Source organism: Marmota monax, unplaced genomic scaffold (assembly GCF_021218885.2).
Source record: "Marmota monax isolate L192 unplaced genomic scaffold, Marmota_monax_Labrador192_F-V1.1 WCK01_AAM20220418_F8-fsc00914, whole genome shotgun sequence".
Taxonomy (NCBI): domain Eukaryota; kingdom Metazoa; phylum Chordata; class Mammalia; order Rodentia; family Sciuridae; genus Marmota; species Marmota monax.
In genome coordinates, this window is record NW_026694792.1 from 19,805 (window position 1) to 29,818 (window position 10,014).

General features: G+C 41.0%; 2 non-coding genes across 2 annotated transcripts; both read left to right on the top strand.

Moving 5' to 3' along the window:
• Positions 1-1,658: 1,658 nt before the first annotated feature.
• LOC124080032 (U1 spliceosomal RNA) lies at positions 1,659-1,822 on the top strand. Its single transcript, XR_006847561.1, has one exon. It is a non-coding gene; the product is annotated as a U1 spliceosomal RNA (small nuclear RNA).
• Positions 1,823-2,904: 1,082 nt separating this feature from the next.
• Positions 2,905-3,068, top strand: LOC124080033 (U1 spliceosomal RNA). The gene has a single exon (XR_006847562.1). It is a non-coding gene; the product is annotated as a U1 spliceosomal RNA (small nuclear RNA).
• The last annotated feature ends 6,946 nt before the right edge of the window (positions 3,069-10,014 follow it).

A 10,014-nucleotide genomic window follows, 5' to 3' on the forward strand; every position in this document is an offset into this window, starting at 1 on the left:
TTTTCCCACTCCTTAAGATGTATTTCATATGTCATCCTTTCTAGGTGCAGGGGATATAACTTAATGGTAGAGTGCTTGCCTGTGCAGAGCCCTGGTACTGGGGGGAAAAAAAAAAAAAAAGGGCTTCTAGGGAGCCTTCTCTGATGTTGCTGAAATAAAGTGCTCAAGAAGTAAACTCTTGCCAGTAATGAGCCATTGTGTGAGAGGCTGTGTCATCTTTGGGCAGAGATCTTCTGCCTCAAGGAACCATTGTAGGGGCTGGGGATGTGGCTCAAGCGGTAGCATGCTCGCCTGGCATGCTTGCGGCCCGGGTTCGATTCTCAGCACCACATACAAACAAAGATGTTGTGTCCGCTGAAAACTAAAAAAGGTAAATATTAAAAAATAATAATAATAATTTTTTTTAAAAAAGGAACCATTGTAAGCTAGTGAGAGCAACTAGGAATTCTGACTAGAAATGAGGGTTATAGAAAAAAGTTTAAAAAAAAGTTTCACAGCATTTCTCACTTTAATTTGACTTCTTTTCCATAGCTCTTATTTGTTATTTTGTTGCTGTTGTTTGTTTGTTTGTTTTGCTTTTTGGCACCAGGGATTGAACCCAGGGGTGCTTAACCACTGAGCACATCCCCAGACCTATTTATTTATTTATTTTAAATATTTTATTATTTTTTGTCGGACCTTTATTTATATGTGATGCTGAGAATTGAACCCAGTGTCTCACACATGCTAGGCAAGCTCTGTAGCACTGAACCAGAAACCCAGCCCCAAAGTTTATTTTGAGACAACTTGCTAAGTTGCTGAGGCTGGCTTTGAACTTGTGATCCTTCTGCCTCAACTTCTGGAGTTGCTAGGATTACAGGCATGCTCCACCATGCTTGGCAGAGCCTCTGTGTTCTTTGGAAGCAGGAATTAACTTTCATTCTTAATATCCTCAATAATAGAAATGCAGCACATGCTTGTTCAATGAATGAGTAAAATGGACCACTTCTACTATCATTTACTGATTTTGTTGTTATTACTATTAAATATGATTCAGATTTCTGCTCATGAAAGAGAATGTGGCAAGGTTCGGTGCTGCACACCTGTAGTCCCAGCTATGCAGGAGGCCAAGGCAGGAGGATCACAAGTTTGAGGCCAACCTGGGAACTATAGTGAGACCCTGTCTTAAAATAATAAATAGGGCTGTGGATATAGCTCTGGTTGAATGCCCCTGTGTTCAATTCCCAGTCCCTTGGTATAGGGGAGGGGGAGGGGGAAGAAGAAAGAAGAATAAAAAAGGGAAAAAATGCTCCTTGTGTTCTAGCAGGAAAGAGGACGAAACAGGAAAAGTTATCACATGCTAGTAGGCCTGCCTTTTGTCCTCTCAAGGCTAGAGGAAGCATGGCTTCCGAGTGAGGGATCTAAGTTCCCTGCCCGTCTGACATCCACAGAGGCGGGTAATATGTAGATGAACATCCGGTGCAAACTGGGAAAAGTTTCTTATATGTTTGTTGTTTCTTGGAGTGTAGTTTGGGGAATTTCCGAGACTGCTAGTTTCATAAAGTGTTTGGAGGTCATTTGTGACATGATATGGAGTTTTAAGGTGAACGCTTATGTTACGACCCTACGTGTATAGTGCAGTGTACACCTGGCTGTGAAGGCTTCAGCCTTTTCAACTCATACTTACCTGGCAGGGGAGATACCATGATCACGAAGGTGGTTTTCCCAGGGCGAGGCTTATCCATTGCACTCCGGATGTGCTGACCCCTGCGATTTCCCCAAATGCGGGAAACTCGACTGCATAATTTGTGGTAGTGGGGGACTGCGTTCGCGCTCTCCCCTGTATCTGTTTGTTAAAAGTCAGGAAGATGCTTGCTCAATGGTTGAGTTTCCTGGGCTGTTCAGGCTGATATTGTTTCTTTTTTTGAAGATCACTTTTGTTTTGTTTTTTTTTTTCCTGTAAGTTGGTTTCTCTACCGCTGTACTCGGGGTGATTCCGATTCTTATTCCTTGGAAGCTGGGAGGACTTTCTTAAGTGGCTGTTAGTGGGTTTTTTAAGTTTACTTTGGAGTTTTCATTGGGTTGAACTCTCAGAAGAACTTCAGTATCAGTAATTCTTATTTACAAGGCGAGGAACACACAGGTTCAGAGGTTAGAAGCTTATTTAGGCAGGCGGTATAAAAAAGATTTTTAAATAGAGGAATGCAGTGTGAGCATTGGATTTTGCTGAACAGATCTTGGATTCCAAAACTCCCGTTCCAGAGAGGGATATCAGTGCAATGATAGAGCACGCGCCTAAAGTATGGGGCCCAGCACCCCCAAACAACACCATAATGCTCCTACTCTTGCCATACATCCCGCTAGCATGGTGTGTGCTCCCTATTAAAATAGGAGGAAGTGATGTTGGAGTGGTGTAGAACGTCCCTATCTCAGTATGAAGTTGGCTCCTTGACGTTCTTTTGCTCAGGGTGGCCTGTCCTCACAGGGAGATCGGAAGGCTTTCGACTACGCAAAAGTTAGGAGAGAGATGGATTTCTGGTCAGAAAAATAGCACGATAGGTGTCATTTAGGTCATTGCAAACAGGAGGAACTGATGTTTGGAAGCTGGCCCAGAATGTTGTGCAGCAGTCGACCAAAAGCAACGCAATTTTTCCGGATCATCAACCCGGCCTGCGCGTGACGTAAAGCCAGGAGGCGGAGTATGTAGATTAGAGATTCGGTGCATTTTGGAAGCATCCCTGGAAATCATCTTTCTATCATAGCATTTCTATCAGCAATAATAGAGAAATGCAGTGTGAACGTGAGCGGATCCAAATGTGGGGATTTCAGTGTGTAGCTACAGCCCAACTAGAGCCTATTCAGTATTGACCCGAATCGTACAGTGGTGTGCAAGGCAGTGGGGAGTGTCAGGGCTAGTTTGAGCTCATACTTACCTGGCAGGGGAGATACCATGATCACGAAGGTGGTTTTCCCAGGGCGAGGCTTATCCATTGCACTCCGGATGTGCTGACCCCTGCGATTTCCCCAAATGCGGGAAACTCGACTGCATAATTTGTGGTAGTGGGGGACTGCGTTCGCGCTCTCCCCTGATATTTTTGGTTTTCAAAGTGTAGAGTATGTTTCTTCTTGTGTGTGGCTTTTCTGTTTTCCTTTTTTGAGAGTACAGCATTGCAGGGCTCTTTCTTTGGGTGCTTACAGGCCCATGTTCATTTGCATCTATTGCAGATGAATTTTTTTTTCATACAATGTAAATAGTGTTTGGATCAGCTTTTTTTTTCCCCCTCACTTTGTATAGAGATGATGTAGTGTTAAAATTAATTTCAGATTTAAAAATTTGGTCACTTTACAAAATTTAAAATTTATTTTAGTTGCAGGTGGACACATATCTTTATTTATTTTCATATGGTACTAAGGAATGAACCGAGGGCCTCGCATATGCTAGGCAATCACTCTACCACTGAGTTTTAATCCCAGCCCCTCACTAGATTTTTTTTTTTAAAGAGAGAGAGAATTTTTTTTTTATTGGTTGTTCAAAACATTACAAAGCTCATGATATATCATCTTTCATACATTTGACTCAATTGGGTTATGAACTCCCATTTTTACCCCAAATACAAATTGCAGAATCACATCGGTTACACACTCACAGTTTTACATAATGGCATATTAGTGACTGTTGTATTCTGCTACTTTTCCTATCCCCTACTATCCCCCCTCCCCTCCCCTCCCATCTTCGCTCTCTACCTCATCTGCTGTTGTTCAATTCTCTCCCTTGTTTCCACCCCCCCTTTCCCCTCACAACCTCTTATATGTAATTTTGTGTAACATTGAGGGTCTCCTACCATTTCCATATGCTTTCCCTTCTCTCTCCCTTCTCTCCCCCCACTCGACTTTGTTTAATGTTAATCTTTTCCTCATGCTCTTCCTCCCTGTTCTGTTCTTAGTTGCTCTCTTTATATCAAAGAAGACATTTGGCATTTGTTTTTTAAGAATTGGCTAGCTTCACTTAGCATAATCTGGTCTAATGCCTTCCATTTCCCTGCAAATTCTATGATTTTGTCATTTTTTAGTGCTGCGTAATACTCCACTGTGTATAGATGCCACATTTTTTTTATCCATCTATTGGAGGGCATCTAGGTTGGTTCCACAGTCTAGCTATTGTGAATTGTGTCGCTATGATCATTGATGTGGCAGTATCCCTATAGTACGCTCTTTTAAGATCCTCAGGGAATAGTCCGAGAAGGGCGATAGCTGGGTCAAATGGTGGATCCATTCCCAGCTTTCCCAGGATTCTCCATACTGCTTTCCAAATTGGCCTCACCAATTTGCAGTCCCACCAGCAATGTACAAGAGTACCCTTTTCCCCACATCCTCGCCAACACTTATTGTTGTTTGACTTCATAATGGCTGCCAATCTTACTGGAGTGAGATGGTATCTTAGGGTGGTTTTGATTTGCATTTCTCTGACTGCTAGAGATGGTGAGCATTTTTTCATGTACTTGTTGATTAATTGTATGTCCTCCTCTGTGAAGTGTCTGTTCAGGTCCTTGGCCCATTTGTTGATTGGGTTATTTGTTATCTTATTGTTTATAATTTTTTGAGTTCTTTGTATATTCTGGATATTAGGGCTCTATCTGAAGTGTGAGGGGTAAAAATTTGTTCCCAGGATGTAGGCTCTCTATTTACCTCTCTTATTGTTTCTCTTGCTGAGAAAAAGCTTTTTAGTTTAAGTAAGTCCCATTTGTTTATTCTTGTTATTAACTCTTGGGCTATGGGCGTCCTATTAAGGAATTTGGAGCCCGACCCCACAGTATGTAGATCGTAGCCAACTTTTTCTTCTATCAGACGCAGTGTAAGAGAGAATTTTTTAATATTTATTTTTTGGCGGACACAACATCTTTGTTTGTATGTGGTGCTGAGGATCGAACCCGGGCCGCATGCATGCCAGGCGAGCAAGCTACTGCTTGAGCCACATCCCCAGCCCCCTCACTTCATTTTGATGGGGCTAGGAGGACCACAATTTTTAGGCCAGACTGGGAAGTTTAGAAACCCTGCATCAAAATGCATTTATTTATTTTATTTTTTGTGTACTGGGAATTGAACCCAGGGGTGCATAACCACTGAGACATATCCCAAAGCCTTTTTTATTTTTAGAGTGTCTTTGCTAAATTGCTGAGACTGGATTTGAACTTGGGATCCTTCAGATTCAGCCTCCCCAGTGGCTGGGATTACAGTCGTGGGCTACTGTCCCTGGCTAGGGTCCTTACCTAGCATGTATGAAGTTCTGAGTTCAATTGCCAGTAGTAAAAGTGTTAGATGTTGGCCACATATTCTAGTGGACAAGTTTTTTTTTTTTTTTAATAACTTTATCTGGCTGGATTTTTGTTTTGTTTCTGGTACAGGGATGATTTACCTATGAGCTACACCCCACACCCCTTTTATTTTGAGACAGGGTCTTACTAAATTGCTTAGGCCTGCCTAAAACTTGAAATCCTCTTGACTCAGCCTTCTGTGTTGTTGTAATTATAGGCATGGGCCACTGCGCCACTATTGCCACCTTTTTATACTGCAGAAAGAAAACCTTGTGTTACTTCTGTAAATTCACAGACATGGTTTTGCTGGAGTGCCCTGCCCTTCATCTACCTGGAAAAAGTGTATTTGAACTGTTCCTCTCGTGAAGCTACCTGGGATCCATCTGGATTCCTACCAAATCTAGGGAGGGTTTATCCATTAGATACCATAAGCCTAGGAGTTTCTAATCAGAAAAGAGGGCTGTTGTTGTGGCTCATTGGTAGAGCACTTCCCTAGCATATGAGAGGCATTGGGTTTGATCCCCAGCATCACATAAATAAGCAAAGTAAAGGTATTGTGTCCATCTACAGCTAAAAATAATTTTTAAAAACTCAGAAAAGAATTTTTAGGTAGAAGAAAATATTTTATACGTAATAATAGGATATATTCATCTTTTCATCAACGAAATCACAAGATAGACTGTGCGCTGAGTGCAGTGATGCATGCCTGTAATCCAATGACTCAGGAGGCTGAAGAATCAGGATTGCAAGTTCAAGGACAGCCTCAGTAATTAGTGAGACCCTGTCTAAAAGTAAAAAGGTCTGGGGATGTAGTTCAGTGGTAAACTCCCCCTGGGTTCTATCATCAGTACCAAACAAATAAAAAGTCCTGAATGGATCTGTTATTCTAATGCAGCTCTGGCAAGTCCGCTTGCCTTATAGATGGTGATCACATTTATTACAGGAGGACTATCTCTGCATTATTTCTCATAACATCCCCATTGCTCATACTACTGACTGGCATTTTAGAAGTTTAAATGGCTATGAGTAAATGAGAAGTATGTACCTCATATAAGTAATGACTCAAAGGCAGATGATTTTCATTAGCAGCACTCAGAATTTCAAGAATGCTTGGCGAATAGAGAAAATATGGAGTAGGTATATGGTCATCAGAAAGAATTCCTTGGCAAAAAAGGGGGGGCATGTGAGGTCAAAGCTATAGGGGACATAAATAAATAGTTATAGAGGCCTCAGAACTGTGGCCAGCCAGGTATTCATGGATACTATCAAAACAGCCAAAATGTTATTTTCCTCATGTGAAATTAAGCCTTCTGGAATAAAATTAGGAAAGTAATTCAATAATGAGATGATAGATGTAAGGTGATCTGGGTCACATTTTTTGGATGAGGGTATCTAGCAAATGTCTAAAAAATTACTGTGATTTGTATTGCAGAGCCTATGACAGAAATATAGGCCCAGGGCAGTGTGTTGAGAGTGAATGGGTAGCCAGGCACAGTGGCACATGCCTGTAATCCCAGAGACTTGGGAGGCTGAGGCAAGAGAATCACAAGTTCAGGGCTAGCCTCAGCAAGTAAGTGAGGCCCCCCAAACAACTTAGTGAGACCTTGTCTCAAAATAAAATATAAAAAGGGTAGAGATGTGGTTCAGTGATTAAGCACCTTTGGGTTCAGTCCTCAGTACAAAAAATGAAAACACACAGCCAAACAAAACAAAACAAACAAAAACCCACATAAACAATGAATGGATGGGTTTGCCCCTCAAGGTCCAGAGAGTGGCCATAGAGTTTTTCATGCTTTCTTAGTAATAGACATTTATAGATTCAGTTATATTGGCATTATGGACTTTCTGACAAGCCACACCTGCCTTGTGGAGTTGTTCTTTGCTTTTTTTGGCATCAAGGATTGAACTCAGGGGTAGTTAACCACTGAACCATATCCCCAACCCTTTTTTGTATTTTATTTAAAGACAGGGTCCACAGAGTTTCTTAGGGCCTCACTAAGTTGCTGAGGCTAGCTTTGAACTTGAGATCTCCTGCCTCAGCCTCCAAAGTCACTGGGATTACAGACCACATCTGGACCTTAAGAAGTTTTATAAAATAAGACTCAGCTTTTAAAAATTACTGAGTATTGGTCTGGCTTAGAGGTAGCATTTCTTGCCTAGCATGCATAAGGTCCTGGTTCAATCCTCATCACTGGAAAAAAAAATCTGGAGTATATATGCCACCCTTATTGTATTTCTGGGCAGCAGTGATCTGAGAGAAATGCAGATGTGCCTGCCGGTGTTGTCCTTCCCTAGATATATGTCAACTCTCCAAAAAACGTTGTACTGAGGAATTGTGTTCCTTCATCTATTCCTATTTGGGGCCTATTTTCTTTTTGGTCACAGTAGTTAGCTTATTTGGGGGGTTTTGTTTTGTACTGGAAATTGAACTCTTTACCACTGAGCTACATCCCAGCCCCACTGCTTTTTTTTTTTTTTTTTTTTTTTTTTGTACTGGGTATTGAACCCAGGGGTGCTAATCAACTGAGCCACATTCCCAACGCTTTTTATTTTATTGTTTTAGTTTTAGACAGGATCTGGCTAAGTTGCTGAGGGCTTTGCTAAATTGCTGAGCCTGGCTTTGAGCTTGGGATCCTCTTGCCTCAGCATCTGGAGTTACTGGGATTACAAGCATACACCATTACATCCAGCCCCAGCCCTTTTTAGTTTTTAAGACAGGGCCTTTAAAAAAAAAAAAAAAAAAGATGGAGCCTTACTAAGTTGCTGAGGATGGCGGGGAACTTGCCGATCTCCTGCTTCAGTTTCCAAAGTCACTGGGATTACAGGCATATGCCGCCTCTCCTAGTTATTTTCTGTTGTTATACATACATATATTATGCACACATGTTCATTTGTGAATATATCTTCACTATAATTATAACTAATCATTATCATCCCAGAAGATAAATTCAAGTACAGACAGCAAAACATGGTAAAGTCACAGTCTATCTGATACCGAACCCTGTGTTCAAAACTATTTAAAAATCCAATTTAGAGCCAGGCGTGGTGGTGAAATAACCCCAGCAGCCCGGAGGCTAGGGTAGGAGGATCTCAAGTTGAAAGCCAGCTTCAGCAGAAGTGAGGCACTATGTAACTAAATGAGACCCTGTCTCTAAATAAAATACAAAATAGGGCTGGGGATGTGGTTCGGTGGTTGAGTGCCCCTGAGTTCAATTCCTGGTACAAAAACAAAACAAAAAAAAACAAAAAAAAAAAAACCACAATTTTGATGTGATCTCACTGGGAAGCAAAAACAGTTTAACATTATTTCTTTTTTTTAAATATTTTTATTGTATATGGACACAATACCTTTATTTTTTTATTTTTATTTTTACGTGGTGCTGAGGATCGAACCCAGTGCCTCCTGTGTGCTAGGCAAGCACTGTACCACTGAGCAACAACCCCGGCCCCTTAACAATATTTCTGAAAGGATTTAGTCTGTCACTGGGTATAAAATCAGCAACATTTGTTATCATTTCAGTGAATTTGCCTTCAGTAATTTCCCTTAAGGCTTCACATTTTTACAAAATTGCAGTCGTGATATAACACCATCTCATAAGTTTTTTCCTCTTAACCTCATGGAATAAATTTTTCCTTTCCCCCATGCTGGGGATCAACCCCAGCACATCCAGCTCCTAATTTTTTGTTATTAATCATTTTTATATGATTGTTGTTTGGTTAATAATCTATTTCCCTGTTGTTTTTGTTTTTTTTGGCACCAGGGATTAAACCCAGGTGTACTTTACTACTACTGAGCCACATCTCCACCCCTATTTATTTATTTATTTATTTTAATTTTTGAGGCAGGACCTCGAACTCTCCATCCTCTTGCCTCAGCCTCTTAAGTCGCTGGGATAACAGGCATGTGGCAAAATATATGCATATTTTGGGATTATCACAAAACATCAAGAAAGTGTAACAGTGGTAACTTTGTAGTTGGATCGTAGTTGATTTTAATTTTTAAAACTTTTCTGCCTTTTTCAAATTACTTATAAGGGAAATTTATCACTTGTAGTAACTAAAAGAATACACCCCCAAAGTACCAAACAAAACAAAGCCTTTTTTTTTTTTTATAGAGAGACTGTAAGGAAAATACTACTAAAGCCTTTGATACTATAGTCATTACAAATTATAAAAAGAATTGTTTTGCTTGGAGCAAAATGTAGAAGAAAGGACAAGTAGCCAGTTTGTTCCTAAATACAAGCTGGATGCTGTTCTGCTTGTGCTATACCTGTCACCAGTCCAGAAGCAGAGTGGCCTGAGTGGGGTCGGGAGACTAGAAGCTGCATTTTATATTCATTCAGTTCTTACAGAAACCGTGTAAGGCAGGCAGGCAGAATTATTTCCACTTTACAATTTTTGGAAATGGAAACATACTGAGGGTTTGACCGAGAATCTGAAACAGCAGTTCAGACCTGACACAACCCACTGTACTCCCATCCCTACATACCCCGCCTCGCCAGGGTCTCCCAAGCTGGTCAGCGCAACAGCGCACGACTAAGACTTGTTCATGCCAGAATTTTTGCAGACATCGAAAAGGCAAGGAATATTTAAATCTTTTCAGTCACACCTGCAGAAGTCTTTTGGAGACAAATGAGGGGTGGTTCCTTAGAGCCAACTCATCCATAAGGAAACTGTGAAAGGAAAAAAGCCATGAAGGAGAAACTGACGTCACTACAAGAGG